At 40.5% G+C, this 21,831-nt stretch overlaps 1 long non-coding RNA gene across 1 annotated transcript; it reads right to left on the bottom strand.

Annotated features, from left to right (window-relative positions):
* Positions 1-4,821: 4,821 nt before the first annotated feature.
* Positions 4,822-20,223, bottom strand: LOC142029083 (uncharacterized). Its single transcript, XR_012649808.1, has 3 exons — positions 20,009-20,223; positions 6,370-6,548; positions 4,822-6,041 (listed from the first exon to the last, which is right to left on the bottom strand). It is a non-coding gene; the product is annotated as an uncharacterized LOC142029083 (long non-coding RNA).
* Positions 20,224-21,831: the final 1,608 nt, after the last annotated feature.

Below are 21,831 nucleotides of genomic sequence, written 5' to 3'. Positions count from 1 at the left end.
GGCTGGTCAGCCCGTACATCCGTGCAGTTTTTTGTTGCAATGAGATGTAATGGCTTTTCAGCGCACCATAAGCACAGTTGTGACCACAGGCTCACTAGTGTCATTTTGTGTGCAGTAATGAAGCCTGACGAGTGGTCTCCTGCTTGCAGATAGCCGGCTGTTGTCCTAAAAATGCAAACCATTGCCTCAGGCCATGGAATCAGGAACAGGCAAAGGACAGTGGCACAGGCACGGCTCCCCACTGCTCACCCTCCCTTTAGCACACTGTACTTGGATGCAGTAGAATAGTCTTTACCCTTGTACATAAGGACACAATGAGAGAAAGTGATAAAAGCAATTGTATGAAGGCCATGTTGGAAATCAGGTTTTGTGAAGTTGCTGAGCTGACGTTTGGGGAAAAAAAATCCATTGCCAATACGTTTTCCCCCATGCACAGCGAGTCCTTTGAGCAAAAATGCTGCTACTTCATCATCGTTTCCCTTCCTGGTTTTTTTATCCGTATAAATATTTGTGCAGAAATGTGCGTGCTTGCTTATTTATATTTATTTATATTTTGAGAATATGTACTTACACCCACACTAGCACACACGCACGCATGTATACATATATACAGAGAGACAGAGCTAGCAGGCACAGCAAATCACAGGAACAAGCCTCGCTGCTTTTTTTCACAGCTCATCAATATTCCACGGCCCAGGAAGGCCAGGCGTGCACGGGGGTTCACACTTCCCACGGCACAGCCGGCCCCACTGCAGATCCCCCTCCTCGCTTCAACACCCAAGGGTCACCAGAGAGCTGCTCTGAGACGGGTGGCACAGTACTGGGAGATGGCTTGTCTTCCAGAGAAAAACAAAAAATAAGGCTGCCCTCAGTCAAATAGCAATTAGGCCTTACCCTGAAACTGCGTGATTTGTGATTTAATTAAGCCCCTTTCCACACACCAGGCATCACCGAGCACCCTGGGTGCTGGTGGCAGGGGACTCTCTAAACCCTGAAACCTGAAGGGTGGTTTGTTCCTCAAGAGGGTAGGAACTGCTTTTGTGGTTTCCCCATGCACACCCAGTGTTTTGTAAATGACCTCAGGCAAAGGATATTGGAGCAAAAGGTACAAATCCGTTTCAGTTACAACCTCGCCACATTCCGTCTCACTCTTTCATAGCTCTCTGGGAGTCACCCTTCCCCTCGAAACTTTTTATGTGGTGGGAAGAGTCTTTGTAAAATGCCATGTTAGTGGGGAACATGGAGCCCAAGGCTCTCACGCTTGTCTTGGCTGACACCTTTCCAGTCTTCATCCTCAAAATATTTGTCCCCTCATCTCACAGATGGTGAATAGCTGCAGTTTACTTTGTGTTTCTCAAGCAGAGGTAGAGCTGGGTGGTGCATGAGGCTGAGAAGAGGGACCCCTGAGGGAGGCGAGAGAGGGGATTGCTTGCAGGTACCACTCATCAGCTGCGTTTTTGTCTCAGAAGTGAGACCCTGGCCATCAAACATAAAACCTACACTACCTGTTTTTACATTACTTCACTTCTGAAATACGAGGAAATATTTGGTGAAGTATTAGGTCTACTGCAAACTAGCACATTCAGCACAAGCAGTTCATCACATTATGAGACACAAAGATGGCAAAAGCAAAAGCAGCGGTTTCCATTCTAACAGCCAGTCAGTAACGTGGCTTATAAGCAATGCATTACATTTGTCTTTATTTCTTAAATGTGTAGCTTAATATTGATATTTTTGAAATGTTAAATATGAATCAGAAAACATGCAGAATGTATAGTGTTGCCTTGGGAACCTTTACTTTCTTTTTTTTCCCTTTGTGAAATTTTACGATAGAAACTCTGAAAAGTTAAGGTAGCATTAACCCAGCCTTTGGGTATATATAATACAAAATGCTTGAACTTCTGGGACAGCAGCTATTTCTATGGATACAGTATGTTGAACAGACATGGAACAAAGAAAACCAAAACAGTTGGTTCTTTGCTGTCAAGGAAACAAGCTGCTCTTTCTGCTTAAATATCTCTTACCAAAACTAGGAGGAAAAATCCTCCCAAACTCGAGGTTGCACTTAAAAAGAAGAAAACTGACTTACAGGCACTGGAATTAATGTATTTTCACATATTTCAGTAAGGGATATTGTTATGTCTGATATAGGTAAATCAACATATCTCCCTGAAAGTCCCTAAGGTTAAGGTTATTCTTAAAGGTAAATATTAAATCTTTTTTTTTGAGAACAGTAGGAGTCCAGAAGGAAAGTGAGAAAATATTCTGCAGTGTTCTGGTTTTTGTGCTGCATGCAGATTACTTACTTAGATTAAATTTGGTTATTTGTGCTCCTGTAATTCAAACTCCTTTTTTTTTTTTTTTTTTTGCCCCTATTCAAGCCATTAGGAGCCTTATGGTTTAAAATAATGCAAACTACGCCTTGTATTTGTTCAAACCCAGAAAATTTTAACGTATGTATTTCTTTCAGAAGTATTAAAAGGTGTCCTGAATAGAATTACTTCATCTGATAAACAGGATAATTGAAGATGCACATATATGTTCTATATGACACTTCCAATGTACAAATGACATGGGAGGTAGCAGCTGCTCAGAAACACGGTTAATGTTACATGAAAGAAAGGGGCTATAGGAAAAAATGAAATGACTCATAACATTTTTAATATCTTGGAGGTACCTCCTGGTGAGTGACATTCTGGTTCTGGTTGGAATAAGCTTCATCTTGAGCTCCTGCACTTTAGTGGAGGATATTGCAAGACTCTCAGGAAAGCACCACACCAGAAAACAGGTCTCTTCTAAGACAGAAAAATGTCCTAGGAAAAAGGCTGTGATCTGACACATACCACATAAGCTCATAGTGTTTCTAGACATGTAAGTACACCCAAAATGCCCAGCTAGCTTTGAAACAAGTTCACAGACACAAACCCTTGCCTATTCACAACACCATTCTAATTTGAAATGAGATCGAAGGCAAATGATCTGTTGAGTTAAAGTTGGCTTTGATTGCGGGGCATGTAGGCTTTCTCTGGCAGGCTTTTTAACACCACTGGTGGGCGTACGTGTATGATGGCTGCATACCGAGTGTCCTTCCAGCAATGGGTACTCTCCACGCATGTGTTCTTAGCTCCCAGTAATGGAAAAGGTATGTGTATTCAGTGTATTCAGTACTTTACCCTTCTGCGAACAGGAATTGAAGTAAACCATATCACTGTACTCTTCCTGAGGGCTAGGAGCTGCAAAGGAAGCTGGGTGTGTAAACCAGTGTCCCAAGATAGCATCTGCCTTGGTAGGAACTTACAGAGAAATACAGTGTATTTGGCCCATCACATACAAGTGGTTAAGGTTCATTTTTGAGAATAGCCATGAAAATCCCTGCTCCTTATAAAAAGTGACCAGAAGTAAGCCCTTTGCCTAGATATTCTTGCTTGCTATATTAGCCTTGTTTGTCTTGTAGGCTAGAATCAGTTTTTAGAGTGTTTTTCTTGAGAAAAGGTTGTGAAACATTTAAAAAAACACAGTCCTTCAGGAACAAGAAACTGATAGATTCAAAAGGCATACTCTGAAATGTCAAAAAGATGCTACATACAACCCCACTGAAGTAAGAATTACTACAGAAGACCTAGTACTCATCCATAATTAACTTCACAGTGTCTTCTTCACAAGTGCATGGATTATAAAATTCTGTATAGTAACCTTCTTATCTTTGAATTTCCTGGCTTTTCTCACTTTGTTTAGACACTATTGTAGCAGAAAAGAGGAGTGGGTTTGAGGGGGAGAGCTAGTTTGTACACTTCTGAATATTTGAGCTGTGTTTAATCATTCTCATGTGTGAAATCCTTTATTAAAAAAAAATCAGTTTATCTGATACTTACTGCTCTTTAGTACAGCACAGCTTGGTAGCACTAGGTACGTCTTGTTGAAAGTATGTCCATAAATATGTCCCTTGCAGCACAGAACAGCTTGTTAACTTGGCAATCCTCAGCAATTTGCTTTGAAAAGTTTGCATCAGTTTTGATAGTCCAAATGTAGGGCAAAAACTCAGAGTAACTTTTTTAGCTAATTTTACCAATTGACACTTTCCTCCCGGTTTTAACTGCCTGTTTACTAGAACAAGGACTGCAGTGCTTCTTCCTCCTCATTCAATAAGCTTCTTTGCAAGGTTTTTTTTTATTTTTAATGGTCTGGGACTACTGATTTTCTGTTTTCCTAATGTACAATCTAAAAGAAGAGTCCATTACCTTGAGGAAATATTATTCTGTTATCTTAACTGTATGTAAACTTGGTGCCAGTATTATATAGGGGATGGTATTAGTACAAATTTGTAGTGCTTTCAATCTAAAGAGAATTACAAAAGCAGGCAAATGCTATCTGTCCCCGTCTCAGGCAGAATAAATGGGGCACAGAGAAGACAAGTAAATTGACCAGTGCCCAAAGGCTACAAAGGATCAGCAGCCTTGAGAAAAGAACAGATTTTTGCATGCCTTGTGCTGTCAAAGATTCCTACACTCCTTTTTCATTTTAGTAACATTTTCGGCTAGCTTTGTTGGATATCCTTTTTAATGGGAGAATGGAAGTAGGATGCCTACATTATTTCTATACCAAATGCATTAGGTTGGCTTATGGGAGAAATCCTGAAGTGAAAACTCTTGAGTCTATGTTCTAATTTAACCACATGAGGACTGTGATTTGAGATACTTCAAAGTGGGTTACGATGGTTAACTAAGTGAAAGATAATATCCCTTTGCCATTACTGTCTAGTAGGTCTCATTACTCCTCTGGGCATGCTCCTTAGAATAAATTAAAAGGATCCACTGAGAACCATTTTGCTTTGGGTTTTTTTTTAATGATCGCCAAAAGCCATTTGCTAAAATAGTACAGAATGTTTACAGATGCCTTAGGAAGAAAACAGCAGAATGTGGAACTAATTGTGTTTATTCAAGATAATTATGAAACACAAATGACCATTACTTACAACAAGTCCCCTGACAGCTAGAGTTTGACTCGTGGGGCCAGGATCAAACTCAGTAAAGAATGGTCTTAATGTTAAGTTATACTGCCCATATGGACACCACGTATCAGCACTAGCTATTGCAGTTATTGCTCACCCCTCAGTGCTCTTGTACCCAACTAGTGTTCAGTACAGAAGAACCACAGCTGCTAACTTTGAAAAGGAAAGGCAGGTGGAAATGATGAGTGCTTCAGAAGGAAGATCCTGCTGGGGTGAGAAGCTCTGAGAAATGCAACCACAGACTTTTCTGGCAATTAAAGTAGAATTTCTGCTGTAGGAAAACAAACTTAATGGCATTTAATCCCATCAGAGAGGGGGATGTATAAAGCAAATCTAAAGACATGACTATTAATTCCACAGTAAAGAACAATGATATACACACTGCATCTGTGTTCATCCCAAAATGGTTTGTCAAGCCATCTCTACATATTCATGTAAAACTAGTATGCATACTTCATTCTTGAGTAAGAGGACAAGAGGAATCCAGTGCAGTGCAGTGTTGGAATTGAACAGAGGTAGATAGAGAAGAAAAACAGTGAAAAATTTCGTAGTGAAAAAATTTAAGTAGATTGGATGCTAGATTAAGGGATTTCCTTATTTTCTGATTTCCTCATTTTGTATGTGGCACTGAAGTGTGTTTTTTTAATTGATCTAGGAGGTTTTCTCTAATAATACTCAAATGGGTCAATATTGTCATTACAGTTTAATTTCATTTACTTCATTCTTGCTGTTGCTGTAGTTGACTTGGATTTGCTTTAGACAAAAAAGGAGGTATTTAGACTACCAAAAAGTGTATTAACATGTGATTCTCATACAGAGAGGTCATTTATATCCTTAACAGTGTGAAAACATGATGCAGGCTGTACTGCTTTTGTTGATTTAATTTTCTGGTGACACACACAAAATCCAAAGCTCAGTAATGTCCAAAGAAAAAAACAGCAGGTTCTTTATTGACTTTGGATCTTGACTGCTCATCTGGATGAAGACACACCTTGGTGAAATCCTGGCCATGTTTCAGTCTTGGTGCTTTTTCCTAGGAAAGAAAACCTCCACTTAGCTCAGCATTTAATATGGCAAGAAGAAACTGGACCGAGATCTCAAATTAATTCTCAAAAATTTTACAGATGGTTTATCACGCCTCCTGTGGTTGTTCAATTTCTGAGGTAAGTAATAGTAAGTTCACTCATATCCAGTAATGAGCCCCTCGTTGTCATTGTTTTTTCTTGCCCTTTCCCTCACTCTTTTCTCAAGGTACTGCCAAAACTGGAGGCTGTTAGCAGTACCCCCAGCATCGGGGTGACCCACCGTGGGCAGGAGTCACCTCCCTGGGGGGAGGAAAACAAAAAGGAACGAACCAAGACCTTGCCCATCCTGGGGAGCAGGCACAGGCACTATTCAGTTGTTCTGGGGCACGGTTGTGAAAGAGCAGCAGGAGAGCTGGCTCCAGCAGCAAGGTCCAGGTCCTGCTGGTGTCCAGAGAAGTGCCCTGGCAGGGTCCCCTCCACCTTCCACTGGGCTCACGGCAGAACCAGACACTTCTCTGTGGAGAGTGAACAAGCAAAGCAGGTTGTTTCAGGTGGACTGAAATGATTCGTGGTGCTGGGTGGAATTTGGTGACTTGTTTTTTGTTGTTTGGAAGAGGTGGGGGATTAGAAGACTTTGAAAACTTTCACTGTAACATTTCTGCTTTGGTTTTCATTTTTCATATAACAGGTGATACAGCTGTAAGAAGGGGAAAATTATTTTTAAAGGATTGATGAATCTCAGAATGAAATTAAACATATAGCTGTCAAGCAAAAAGCTTCAGCAGGGCTTGAAAAATTTCCAATGGGTTTTCATTTAATAGCTTTAAACAATGTTTTACTTAGACCCAGACCTACTTTTTCTCATTGACTTTTCAGCTCAGACCGGAAGGTCAGTCCCTCCGAGTGACAGCCCTTTTCCTTGCCTGTTACAAGGACCAGGCTGTGCTGAGTTCACCAGTTTCCCAAACCATATTTTTAGCCATACCTCTGCCCTGTGGGAACATCATTTTCTTCTACCACTACACTTAGTGATACAGGTTGAAGGGATATGTGAGGGAAAGAAGGGTGCAAATAGCATCCTGGGGTAAGCAGTTTATACTAGCAAGAGGGCCCTGAATCTCTTTTCTGGTGCATCTGGGCAAGGAAGAGAGTAGGAATTAATTTTATGGAACCAGCAAAACAACAACAATGAAAAACGAATAGTAAACTCTTCAAAGAAAAAAAAAAAAAAGCTCGTCAAAATCTCCCGAGTGGTACATGAGATCTCTTAGCAAAGTGAAACCACAGCCTGGTGAGCTTGACCTCTAAGCCCACATTTGAATGGACTGCCTTCTCAGAGGTGGCTGCAAACAGCTTCTAGTGATGCCAGTCACCTGGGCAGAAGTGGAGAGAAAGGACCTCTGCCTTCCTTCCCTTCCTTCACAGTCATACCCCATAAGGGTTAACGAACTGCCCGTCAGGAACCACCCTGCTCTCCTCTCGGCCACCAGCTGATCCCCCCACCAAGCCGCCGAGGTGAGAGTTCACTGACAGAGGTGGATGAGGTTAAAGATAATAAGAGTCTAAACGTCCATAGGGACTTCAGCTCATGTACAAAGTCATAATTACATAAGCCATTACCATTGTCCGGGTAAAAAGAAATCGCTGCAAGCAGGGGTGGAAAGCATTTGCAAAGACAGGCTTAAGAAGCAGGGATGGAAAATATCAGACTTTCTCCAGTGGATGCACCGTGGCTTTAGCTAGGCTATAAAATGAGGATTGTTTGGTTATTCAGGTAGAAACCTGTTAAATGGATAACCTTGTTGCAACAAATTTTAATTCTTTTAGCAGGTCTGTTCTTTCAACAGGTATTGATTCAAGCAGCCTTTGCTATTTTTACCAAATGCATTTTAGAGGCACAGAAAATGCCACTGAGGATTTAAACCCCCAGTAAGCTGCACAGAGGCAGTGTTTGTAATACACTGCTTGCTGCTTTCACAAGCTGGACAAACCTCATACATTATGGGCCAAATTATGCCCTTGGATGAGTACGCCTGATTCCCACTGCTGTCAATGTGGCTGTCATAGAAATCTGTGGGAGACCAGCTTGTGCATCCAAAGAGGAATCTGGCCTAAAATCTATTGTGCCTGTATTCCTTGTTACTTAGATATTTCTCATGTCTGCCTGACTCACTCTCTTTTTTGTCGAGTTAAAATAAGCACATTTAAATATATTCTTTAAAAAAAAAAATAAGATAAAAGACCTCTAGTGCTACAATGTTTTGTTTGTGTGCGAGACTATAATTAATGGATGTTCTTTATCCAAAGTTTCCTTGAAAAGTCACTAAATAGATGGGTTTATAGAAATCTAGTGTTTCTGCAACCTTTCGAGTTTTGCACAGGCCTGGCTGACATAGCCTACAAAGTGAGCAAATCTGGTCATTTCACCCCAGGTTTTACTCTGCCAATCCTCAGCTGCCCATCAGTGCTGTGCTCCCCACCTCCCACCCCCAAAGAGAATGCCTGAAAAGAGCCATTCAGGAAAGATTCTGTTGCCTCCGCGACGCAGGAGCGTCCCCCCCTCTTCACTCAGGTGGTTAGTCTGGGAGGAAAGGATGGTCTGGATGAAATAATTTGCAAATATATAAAATACCAGGAAAAAACCAGTTTTGGGATGGGTACCCCCCATGAAACTCAGGCTGAACATACGTTGTGCATCCCCCATGGGTACTATTGTGGGGAACATGGACCTGAGGCCACATGGATGACAGCAGGAAGGACAGTGCTAAGGGCCGGCTCCTCTGGAGGTATTCCCACTGGGCCCCTCTGAATGTCTCCTGGTGTCCTGGACAGCTCTGTGAGCTGGATACCAGGTTCAAGATTTTCTCCTCTTTGCACGGTTGCTTTGCATTTATTTTATTCCTAGGCAGCTAGCTGGAGTGGTAAATTTATACATGCATTCAGCATTGTCATAGTCATATCTTGCCTGAGGGCATATTGATCCTTGTTACCATATTGACTTGATGCTTTTACATCTGCCAGCATTAGGTCTACACATTTTTTTTTCTACAAAGATTGCACATTTTCCTTCCCTTGCCCCAAATCTCCTTCCACATAGTCTCCTTTTATTAAGGTAAAACACTTTTTTTTTTTTTCTTTTAGTACAGCTTTTTAAAATGTGTCTGTGTTTGCTCAGGTAAAGGTTGTGCAATGATTTCTGACTCTAATGAAAAGAAAAGGTAAAGCAAACAGTTGAAAATTAATTGGCAACAGAACTTCCTTTCTGAATTATACACAGAAAGCATGTTTTCGTATTTGCTTTCCAGAGTGCAAGAAACAAAGCAAAGGGAAAGTTACCTGTTCATTTATAATTAAATCACTGAAGAATAGGGGAGCAGCAGCAAATTGGTCCTTGGCGACTGATAGGCTTGCAGCAGCAGAATTGCCACCACTGGCAATTTCTTCTTTTCACTCATGTTCTCCATACAATTTTAACTATAGAAGTCACTAACCAAAAGCAGATGCTAAAGTAGGTCCAAAATAGTTTTTGCTTAACTTTTAGCATTTACTTAACTGATTACTAGTTACAAATCTGACACACAGCAGACATAACAGTACTCTCAAAGAGATTAAAGGATTAGTCACTCACTAGCTTAATCAGATTAATCAGAGATTTTGAACACAATATATAATTCTATCCACAGAGGGGATACATGATAGCCACATGCTAGCCTAATTTGGGAAGGGATACAAGGGTGGACAGACCATGACAAAAGAGGGCAGAAAAAATTGCCATTTATCACAAGGATTTTTCTATGTATTGCACTTGCAATACCACTTAGAGACCTTATATGTAATGACAAACTCACAAAATATAACACCAGCATCAGCTAGTAGCCTACACAAAACTATAAGATGATTAACACAATGTCCTTCTATAAGCTCGTGATATTGGTATACAGTAAACATATGTGTGTTTTTCCTTATTTAATTTCACATTTGAAAACTTGTTTTTACTTTGTGGGGAGAAGTTCTTTTTTTTTTTTCCTTTTGATGCCACAGCATCCAGGATCTGAAACATAAAGTGTGGGGAAGGACTCTGTAAAATATTAAATGTTTTGTGAGAAAATTGGAAGGTGTTCTTTGATAAAGTATGTTATGCCAGAGTAGAAAAGAAAAAAAAAGATTTGCTGTCACCTGTGAGAGCTGCCAAAGCTAGAATTTAAACCTGGTTTTACCTGTGGAGAAATGTAGTATTTTTTAAGAAAACATGCGTTTCTCTTCCACATGATTTGAATAAAGGGAAAAGTGGGGTGGAATCTCAGGATATTGAAGCTGAGGTTTTCCTGTAGTAGAAGTTACTTAACAAATGTGGTATTTCTACCAATAATTAATAAAGAGAAATTATAGACAACATATGAGCCCTGTTTTTACATGTAGAGAAAAAGAGCAAGGAAAAATCCACATAACTGATGCTATCTTAATCTATCACCCTCTTCTTAACAAAACCCCGGAATGTTCTCTTCTTTCTTAACACATTTTTTTCATTTTCCTGGGGTTTTTTCCATTCCTGGGATAGTGACCTTAAGAAGTTCCCTTAGCATTTCAGAAGGTGTCGGTCTCGTGTCTGAATCGTATCTCCCTGACATCCAGTCCTCAGAAAAGAAGCACTTTAAGAAAGAAAGAAACAAATTAATCTCCATGTGCTTCAGGAAAGACACTGTAGTTGGAAGTAGGCCAGGTTTTCGCTCTGAAGGATGCTCTGTGCTTGGCAAAGCCCAGAAATGTGTGTCTGCGATGGTTCTTCTGCTTAGATTTTAAGATTTAATAATTACAGCTCTTTAAGGGAGGAACTGCAGCTTCGTGGGAACATAGCGGCTAACAAGGAAAAACCATGTTACCAGCAATTAAGCGTTTGTTATGCAGAAACTGCAAAAAGAAAACTGAACTCTCGGAGAGAAACGCTCAAACTGTGCAATCTGGCAGCCTGTACCCGGGGTCATGCGTGCGGTACATGTATTAAACGAGTCGAGGTGAGCGTCTGTGCTACGTGCAGGCTGCCGATGCTCCCTTCTCTCTCGGCAAAGAGCGATCCTCTAGTCGCTCTTTGCCGAGAGGATTCAACAAACCTATTTACAGCAGTCCACTGATACGCTCAGCGTTCGCCATCGTTTCTCCGGCAGCTGCCCCACTCCCTCTCCCAGCCGGCCCCAGCCCCGGCGCGGCTCCCCGTGGCCGGTTCCTCTTCCCCCGGCCCCGGCAGCCGGATTTCAGCCACGCAACCCGTGGCAACCAGCACCCCATCACCGCTCTCCGACAGGAGAAACACAGACACAAACACAAAGCTGCCTTTGGAAAAACAGCAATTGCGCGCTCGGGCTTTGCTTTAAAGAAAGAACGCGCTGAATTAAAAACGTGCCAAGAACAACCAGGATGGCATTGCTTTATTTTCACAAAGAAGTCTCTCCTAATTGCACATTAACTGTCTTTTCGCGAACAAACTTGTTTCCACCTAACGCTGACAGTCGCGGGAGCCCGAGCGTATGTGTGTGCCGGGGAGGGGGGGGCTGCTTTGTGGCGATGTCTGTACGTCTCGTGCCTGCGCTGATGGAATTATTGTTTATTTTTTTAATTTTCAGAGGTAGGTTGATGACAGCTGAAGAAGACTGTATTTGCTGAAGAGCAGCATGATGGTAGAGAGGAGCGGAGCTCCTGAGGGAGATCTAATGGTGCCTCTCCTTCCTGCACAGAGATAAAGACTTATAATAAGCGTGTATGTTCACCATCTGGCTCTGTGCATGTGGTCCTTATGGAGGCGAAAGCAGCACAATCTGTAAATGATCAGGAGCCATCGCACTCTCTCCAGAGAATCCACGATGCAATCAAGGTGACAGATGGCATGGCCGCTGCTGTGGCCTCATGGAGAAGATCAAAATCACCTTCAATAAACTCTGACTGAAATGGGCATGAGCACCTCAAAAAAGTCAGTTTGTCAGTCAAACTGCGACAGCAAGCTGCATTGGGGAAACATAGCGGCCAGCTCTCTGTTTTCAATCGTTTCCGTCTGACTGAGCCTGAACTATGATCTTTCTCAAATTGTCCTTTCTGTTTAGCTGAAGCAGGCCAGCAAATTGCCAGATTCATAGCTTTATTGAAGGAAATTGAAAACATGATGTCCTCAATTCAAGGGACAAACAGCTGGCAGGTGCTTGGACACCCAAGCACATAAAATGGACCCCTAGTCTTTTGGACAAGTTTGTCCAACTTTTGTCGGAATAAATACAGATATATAATAAAATAGATATAATAAAATTCCAATTTAGGCAGAGTTTATCAGGCATTAGCTGACAGCAATTATATGGCTGCAAATGAACCTTGCGCTACATATTAAATGCTGGGTTTTCCCATTTATGCTAAAAATTCCACATCTACCGCTAATTATAGTGATTTTTGTCTCCCCGTTTTTGGATGAATATCTTAGTATAGTCTTTTTGCGACAGCTGTTTATCAAGTATAGGCATCAAGGGCCTGATCCTGAAAGGTTCCCAACACCCTTGACGAGGTGGCACCTTAGACGATCAACCAGCCCGGGCCAGACCCCCTGAAGCACTCAGCTTCTCCCTGGCAACCCGGCTCCTCCACGTCCACCCACACCACCAGCAACCCAAATGCCGAATTTCCACCCTCGAACAGGCGGGGAGGTACCTGCCAGAGGTTTTCTGTTATTTATGCAACTGTGTGAGCAGCCTAGGGACTAGGTGAACTTCCCTGAATGTGGTGGTGAAGAAACATATCCATTCCTTTTTTTTCTTTCCCCTAATTCTTTCTACTTTTTGTACTTATTTTTTACTGTGTCCTTAGCTTGGTCAGCTCCCTTTTTAAGGGAAGCTAGAGTAATGTGCTTGTCACTGTTTTCAAACTTGCACATGAAGGCTTCCAGGCTGAAGCCCTGTTGCCAGGCTGAAGCAAGAAGGGCACACTGAGAGGTGAGAGAGGAAGAGAAGGGCAGCCTTCATCCCACCCGCAGGATCCTGCCCTGAGATCTTCCTGGGACCCACGGCTGGTCTGCTTCGATACGAGAAGTGGATCAGCGACTGCATCCCCACTCCATGTGGCAGATGGTCACTGTCTTTCTTGGTTTGCTTGCTTGCATGTTTGGTTTTCTACCACCACATTTTAAAACGTCCCTGTCGCCCTTAGGCTTTCCAGCTACTCATTTTTAGCTTCGTTACTTGTGAAATATTCTAGAAAGTCCTTTGGCCTGGTTCAAAGACTGTTAATGGCAGTGAGTCTTTTCATCAACTTCAGGGGGTTTGAATAAGTCCTTGGCACGCACTTCTCTGTACAACAGCATGTTATCAAAGGCAATTTTTAAAATTTTATTTTTCAGTTGGGTGTGGAGCATGGGTCACATATTAAAGTCCAGGTTCCTGTTCCATCTGACTGATTTTGCACATATAGCTGACCATCCTGTGTCACACATTTTATGTCTGCAAAATAAATAAATACGTTGCCTTTGTACTAGCTACCCCTGTTCCTCTCTACCAATGTGACTTTTTGCATGCATGGGAGAAGAGCTATGCTCCCTTTCACCAGTACAGACACCAAAAGACTGGGATAGTAATGGCCCAGTGTAAGCCCATCATTTTCAGCAGGCAGAATGGTGGTTTGCTACTCCAGCACTCTGGGAGTAGGATAAAAAGGCAGTGGCAAAACCTCCATCTGACAAACCAAGAAGTGCTGCTAGGAGAACAAGGACGGAGTTTTAGAGCTGAGCTCCTGAGGGTTTCTGCTCTCTCTATTGAGAAGCTTGATTTGGGATTACAAGGTCTTGCACTGCTTTTTCCCATAATGTGGTACCAGGGAGCACAGCAAACCAGGTATATGAGCAATTTCTCCCAGAGCTGAACTTTTTCACAGTTAACCGTGCTGCTGGTGTCCAGTTCATCCGCAGGGAAACATCTGAGTATTGCATGAACATTTCCTACGGTGCAGTTTCCAAGATGGAGCTAATATAACAGTGAAAATAATAAGTATAATACCATAAGCTTGAGGTTCTTGTGTGGACCTTGTCAAAACATCTGAATATCTGACATCTTTATTATGGCAACCAACCTGTGTGGTGAGACATTAAGGCATTTGGACACTAAGATTTTGAAACTAAAGTATCTCAAAAAACTAATGCACTTGCCACAAGCAACACTGAATTGGGGTCTCTCTAAGTTGTAACTAAACCGTGGTAGTTTTCTGTCTTGGACTACCTCCACACTCCTATTTTATTTGCTGTTTGTTTCTCACACTGATCACAAAGGGAGTAGCAGGGAAGTCTGCTTCGCTCCTCTGGTAAGGAGGGCAAAGTCCAGATCAGGTAATTTGGTTGACAAACCACAGTCCACAGCTACACTGTGGCTCGCCCTCCTTACTGAGTTTGTTTTCCTCCACCATGATCTTCAGAGGGTCCCTGCAAGGACTCTATCTCCTGTTGGAGGAAAGGCCTGAATGGGTTCCTGTGTGGGAAGATGAATGTGAAATCACCTTCAGAGACTGTTTTGAGTATAATGAATGGTTTTAATTTTTGTTTAGTGGGTGACATAATGCATGTCACATAATGCACAGCAAATTTCAGTAAACATGTGCATTAGATCAATGGAGAAAAAAGCCAGGCGCGATTGAAATTTGCCACTGCATGGCTAAGAAATCTGGAGGTCTTTCCCCAGTGGAGGGAAGTTTCACTTAATGCACAGAAATTTGATGTCATATATTATGAGGAGGAAAAAAGGACAGGTTTCTAGATAATTGAATGAAGTGAAGGGAAATTTAGGGCCAGAAGCGTTTTTGTCCTTGAATGTTCTTTTATCATATTCCAAATAAGGACTCTGTGTCATGGACCTGTGAATACAAAGACTGCTTTTAAATCTCTACTTCTTGCATGACTGACACTTACAATTCGGTAACATCTTTCAAGACATCCTTTGTGCACATTTATTTCAAAATAATGTATTGAACCTGTAAAATCTAGAATATTTTTGCTGCAATTACACTCCCGTATTCTGTGATCAACATTTAAGTTGATCGTCCCTTGTTTTAGTACGACCTTATACCATGACAGCATAAATACAATGACTGTCACTGTCTGAAATTAAACAGCTTTTATACCATGTACTGTGGGTATTTTGTTATATATTGATGGAGGGGATAGTTGATTGAAAAAGGAAAACGTTTTGTTTTCTGGAAGAAAAATACAGAATTTGGAGCCTATCAACGTTGCCTAGGGAATGTTTAATAATATTACCATGCCTGCCACATACCAGGGAAATGAACTTCCCAGCTACGCCTAGAAACCTGGGATCACTACTTACCCTCCTTTGGTTTGTTTGCTTGCTTTATCTCATTGACCCTCATTCTAGTTAGAAAAACATATTGCTTCAATCTTTTAAAGAAATCATTTAAAGTGGAAGGAAATCAGGAGAAGGGGAATATCAGCATAGAGCAATCCACTCTCAGGAGTGGAGTCGCTTCCATTGGCAGTTCAGGGCTTTTTCCATTCCAGTTCCCTGGACAGCTTTATGGGGTAATAGGATGTTCTACTTCCATGGTTATCATCACAGCAAAGGCAGTGAAGTACCCCCTTAAGAGGAGGTCAACAGAGTCCAGTATCAAGAGCAGGAGGTTTCAATGGAGAAGAGAGGATGAGAAAATTGAAATAAAGGACTGATTTCGAACAACAGTGCCAGTGTTTCATACATATGACTGTCTTTCATCTAATGAAAATACCTCATAGAGGGGAAAAAATAATTCCTAAACACAGCAGATATCTTATGTGTGTCCATGAATTTCTCACATTACTCTGGTCAGCTATCACCAGGAAAGGGGAATGGCTAGCATAATGTTCTACTGTGAATTTTTCTTTTAAAATTTCTGGGACATTTTACATAGTCTGAGTGGTGGATGTGCTGGGATCAGCAGTATGAACTTAAATATAGATGAAATCAAACTAATATGGAGTGGCCACTTGCAAGTATTTGGGTGTGCGGATTAAGACTGCAAAAGTTGATATGGGCAAAAAGGGGATGTTTTGCATGCAATTCTTTCTTTTGTGCATGTGGGCACAGAATTACCATCACAAAAGGTAGACAGATACATTTGTGGCTGGTATTAAATAGCTACAAAACCCATACCCCTATTTAGAAAGGTCCATTTACACAGTGGTCTCAGCCTGATTTCTAATTGTTCATGTACTGTTATTTGAACATAAAATCCTGTAATTGCTCCTGTAGTGGGAGCAAATTAGTGAACTCAGAATAGTCTATCTAAAATCAGAAACCAGGATCTGAAAATATTCAGTATGACTGTGGTATATTTTGTGTTATGAATGTACCACAGAGCCTTCAGACCATTATGTACTTGCATTACTCTTTTAACAGCAGCTGCTACATCTGGGTGGTGTGCAGAGTCTGCTCCTACCTACCTGCAGCTTTACAAGAGCTGCAGAATGGAAGTCTGATAAGAGGAGATGCATTGCTTTGTATGATAAAAGGTACTTTCTTTGTCTGGCAAACCACTCCTTTTGTATGCACATCAACCAGATGGCCATTTCAGTTTGTCTCCGGCTGTGAATCAGACAATATGGCAGAATTAAGGGAAAAGCAAAACCTTCCCCTCCACCCCTCCTCTCTGTACATAAAATTAGAAATCAACAACCTTTAGGGAGATTTAATTTTAATACTTCATTCCTTTGGTAATTTAGGGACTTTTGACTTGCTCAGTCAGTTACAGTGCATCACTCTCGTTAAGGTGTGACTAGCTAAATGCTTAAGGACCATGAGACAGAGAAAAAGGGGATAAGAGATTAAGTAACAAAAGAGGTGTGAGAAGCAGTGGTTATTAAAAAAAGGGGGGGGGTAATTTTGGTGCTTTGATTTGATACAAACTACATTTTGCATAGTGAGGTTTCTCATGGTGTTACATAGACAGTGATTGCAGTTCTCTTTCATGTCACATCAAGAAGTCTTGGGTCTTGTTGTGGGATTAAACACAGGAAATTCTTTGCAGATGGTCTACAGTGTTTTATCCTACACTGGACATCCTTCTGCAAATTTTGGGCAGCCACTTCATTACCCTGCAGAATTTGCAGAGAATTTGGAAAACCAATTTGTTTCAGGACCAGGAGGTGATAGGCAGCTCCCACACAGGTGGGGAATGTTACATGCTCTTGATATCTAAATTTGATAAGTTCAGCTGGAGAGGAAGAATCAAGGTGAGGAAAGATGGCCAACAGAAATCTCAGTAAAACTAAATCTCCAAAAAAGACTGAAATCTGCAACAGGAGCCCTAAGACCTTGGCTGTTGTACATCTGGGGCAAAAAGGCCTTATGAGGTTTACAGTGACCTACTGTACACAGCATGTAGTTACTAACATCATTTAGAGCCTCGTGACACTGTTTATTTGACTTATTTGGCACAACCATGTGGGATAAAATTTGACAATAGCTAGGAAGAGACCCAACGCCACTATGCCAGAAAAAAACCCTCTAGTTCCTGCTAAGAGATGGCAGGTCTATATTAAATCCTATATTTGATTGGGGTAAATTTCGTACTTTTCCAGACACTGTACCAGAAATTTTCAAGCATATACATACTGATTTTGGCACATATCTCAAAACAAAATTATCTCTGAGTACCAGTAACTTTTGCTATAATACAGTGATAGCCACGTGCAGTCGTGAAGAGACACATTCCTCAGTGAAGCATGTGCCCCTATTTTAGCACCTGCTAAAAATAAATCCAGGCGTTGAGTCCTCAGTTTGCCTGCTGTTTCCACTGCTAGTAACCAATGTACCAAGAAATACAAAGGTATTTCTCTAATGTGTGAGTTACATAACATCCTCTTGGCTCATAGAAGATCCCCAAGAATGACCATAGAAGCTTAAGTAAAATTAGGTCCTATGAAATAATGAAACTGGGCACTCTCAGGATTCTCCCTACAGTTGGCGAGAGTTCCTGTTGACTTCCATTAAAACAGAGTTCCAAATCCTGTTCTAAGCCTTTAGTTAGCAAACACTGTAACTACATTCAAGTGACACTTAACAGCGAGGGCAGTGAAGAAGAGCACTTTCCCATGCATCCCTTCTTGGCCACTTTGAATTTATGCCAACAGTGACAACAGGCAATGGTATTTCATGGTTTCCTTCATGTTATGCTTATCTGGTTTAAGTCTAACTTTAAAAAAAATCACACAGTATTCCATTTATACATACAAATTTTGCCAGAAACCATGGGAAGAAAACAGCAGTGAAAAACATTTGGGAACATATAATTTATTAGTGACTACCACTCTACATAGGAATAAGGGAATAGGTTATAAATAACTCAATTTCAAGAGAGTTTGGGAGGTTTTACACCTTCAATCATTTATCCTAAGGCTCTGGAAATTGGATTTCCTGTGCTTGGCTGCTGTTGTAGTGAAAGTAAACATAACAACAGGCAAAAAATGAGACACTCTGGAGTTCTGAAATGTTTAGCTTCAATTCTTATGCATTAACTCGTGTTAAGAAAATGTCGTGACAGCCAGCAGACATTTTACTAATGTTTGGTGGGAGGTAGCTTTTGCCCCAAAAGTTTAAGGGTCAACTTGCCAACACAAAGAATGGATAAGATAGAAGAACAAAATAATAATCATGATTTTACAGGTATGAAGGTTTGGTTTCATCCAGAGATACGTGAAAAATCTGTTGGAACTGGGGTTGAACTCTGAAATATCAATTATATACTTTCAAAGAAATATCAACCATATGATATCTGCTTATAAAATCTCATGAGTATAAAATTATGACTAAAATGCTCTACATTAATGATAATAAGGAAAAAATTCTGGGAAAAAGTTGCATGAGGGTTAGTCGAGTACTTTAAAAATTAATTTTCTAGGTGGGGAAAGACAAAAGGTAGAAAAAGCAAACATTCAAGTAGCTTATGAATTTTCTCTGCATGTCTCAAGACTTGTATTCTGAAATTTAAGCGCTCCCACTAAAGGGGCTTGATTTTCAACAGTATTTGATACTCATTTTCAGCTTTACATCAGGTATCTTTCACTTTACAAGCTTAAGGTTTATCAGTTCTTTACTGTGCCTACGTCAAGTAAGACATCCATTACAGTCTGAATGCTGTGAGATCCCTGAAAAATCTGTGAAATTAAAATACCTCAGTGCAAATCTAAGATCTATGGGGAATAACCAGTTCTGATGAGGAGTTTCTTTATACATCAGTGTTCCTGTCTGTAGGAATGAGACAGTAATATGTAACTCCTTTGCAAAGCACCTTGAGATCTGAAATCTTTGAACATACTACGTAATAACTAGGTTTTGTTATCAGTAGTGCATTGTTGGTACCAGATGTATTACAGAAAGACAGAAGAGATTGTGTGATGTACTATATAGAGTAAACTCCTCAAGGGTAATTCCTTCTTTATCCATGACATTTTTACCTAAATGTAGAGCAAAAAAAAAGAATGGTATTCTGAAAAGTCTCCAATCAAATCGCTTTTTTATCCAGGGAGTGGTAGAATTAACATGCTATCTGGTACATGGTAACTCTTTTACTGGGAGAAAGAATACATTTGCCAGCATAATATCTGCATTTTGATAGTCCTGCCATACAAATCTGATGCACCAGATCTCGAATGCAAGCACAAGAATCTACATACCCATCTTTATTATAATGATTACAATAAAAAGGAGGAAAACTGTTGGTTTGCTTGATAATTAAAATAAAACCCCTTAATGGGCAGGAAAATTTTAGCAAGGTAGCTGTAAATCTCAGCACAGTTCTCTTATCAGATGATCTGTAATCTTACTCTAAAGTCACTTCAAACCTATGGAAGGAAATCCGAAAGGTCAACAAAAAAAGTAATTTTTCTTCTTTGTACTGGCATGCAATTTTTACGTTAAATAAAATTTATACCTCTGTATAAACAGATTGCTCAAAATTAATGTCTTCCTACCTTTATCCAGTTATCTTCTCATGATTTTAAATAATCAGAAGTCGTAACTTATGGTATATGAAGACTTGAGTGTTTTATATGTTGTTATCATTCCTGAGCATGGCTTCCACAGATGTGTGTATAGCCTGTAGTGTGTATACATATATCCTCTCTCTAATAACTAGTGAGCCTCTGGAGACAAAGCCACCTCTTGTGCAGTTCTTAAGTACATGAATAACCTTAAGCACATGACTCATGCTGTTGACTGGGATATCTCATGCATTTAAAGTTACATACGTGCTAAAGTGATTTGATGGATCAGGGCCAAAACAAGTAGGGACTATAGCATTGTGGGGCTAATGATGCTCTTATTGTAAGACTCATTATACCTGTTTTTGCATGAATTTTAGCAAAGCAAAGGGTTTGTGATTAGTGGGAATTCTTTAAGGTTTATTTTAATTTGTTTGATTTCATTCCATTGTGCATGGCCCATTTTTATGCCTGTGTTTCCAAGGAAACAGTTGTAAAATGGAATTTGATATGATGTGTTATCAGGTTCCTTGTCAGCAAGTTTCAAGTGATAGTTATGAACTTGACAAATTAAGTTAAAAAAAATTATGATATGAGTATTAAGAGAGAGCTACATGTATAATGTTTGTTGTCATGTGAATTGCCTTCTAATGCTTTAATTTGTTTGGGGACAGAGAAATTGTTCTGACCGCTGCAAAGAGGTCCTAGTATTGATAGCATGTACACAATATACAACGTATGCAACGCTGAAATCTATGATTGAGTATGCTGCTGTTTTGATCCCAGTAATATAATCTCATGAGGAAGTGCACTGAGTTAAATCAGACTGACTCCACTCAAGAAGTCCTTTATCTTTACTGGAAGGCTAACAATAAAAGGAAAGTGAAATCTAATCGGGACCCAGGTCTTATGTACCAAAATCCAAGTAGGGGTTATGTAAACAATAAGTCTAAGTGGATGCAGTACTTTGGATGGTATTTACAATCTGTTAATTGCTGTGCAAGTACAAACACAAATGTTTATTCCAAAACATTTGTACAAATGTATGTGTTTTAGAGAGCAACAAACAAATTGAAGTTCTGTTCCTCAGCTCCTCAGCTTCTTTATTATTCTTATTGCAATAATGAGGGTCTCTTGAGTAAATACACTAGAAAAAAAGAAGGCATTGCTCGGAAAAAAAAAGGCTTCATAAAAAACCTGCTGATCCGAGTTTTTGTCTGTGACATTTTTCACACTTATTGATCTCAGGAAAAAGATGAACAGGAAACTCCAAACTCATACTGAGGACTCGGTTTCATGGAATACTGTTTTTCAATGACACTTGAAAGACAAAATATTTCAGGAATACTTCAGTATTCTCTTGGGAATGGCTTTTTTTTAAAGTAATCTGAATAGTCCAGTTACCTTGACTGAAACCTGAGGAGCTAGGCAAGACCCTGAAAAACAGGAAGACCTCTGCAAGTGATACGAAATCCCTAGGTTTGAGGGAAGGAAAACAGGGATTTATCACTGGACTGTATTCCAGCAGTGCTCCCTTTCTAAGTGGGGAAATTATTTGGTTTAGTTTTATTTCAACTATTATTTGTCTCTGAGGTATTTAAGAAAAGTCATGTCAGGACTCATAGAACTCTTAGAGGTCAAGTGTGAAACCTTAACAGGTTTGGGGAAGGGGGCGGGGGGCAGTACCTTAATTAGAGCCTCAGGAACAGGATCATGCAGGAACCTTTAGGCCAAGCAAGGAGTCAAACCATGTTTTCCTCAGCTGTAAGCTATTGCCTCAATGCCTGAGCTGGCCTTCCTCCCACAATTTACAA

Source organism: Buteo buteo, chromosome 3, assembly GCF_964188355.1.
Source record: "Buteo buteo chromosome 3, bButBut1.hap1.1, whole genome shotgun sequence".
Classification (NCBI taxonomy): domain Eukaryota; kingdom Metazoa; phylum Chordata; class Aves; order Accipitriformes; family Accipitridae; genus Buteo; species Buteo buteo.
This window is presented reverse-complemented; position numbering and strand designations above follow the sequence as displayed.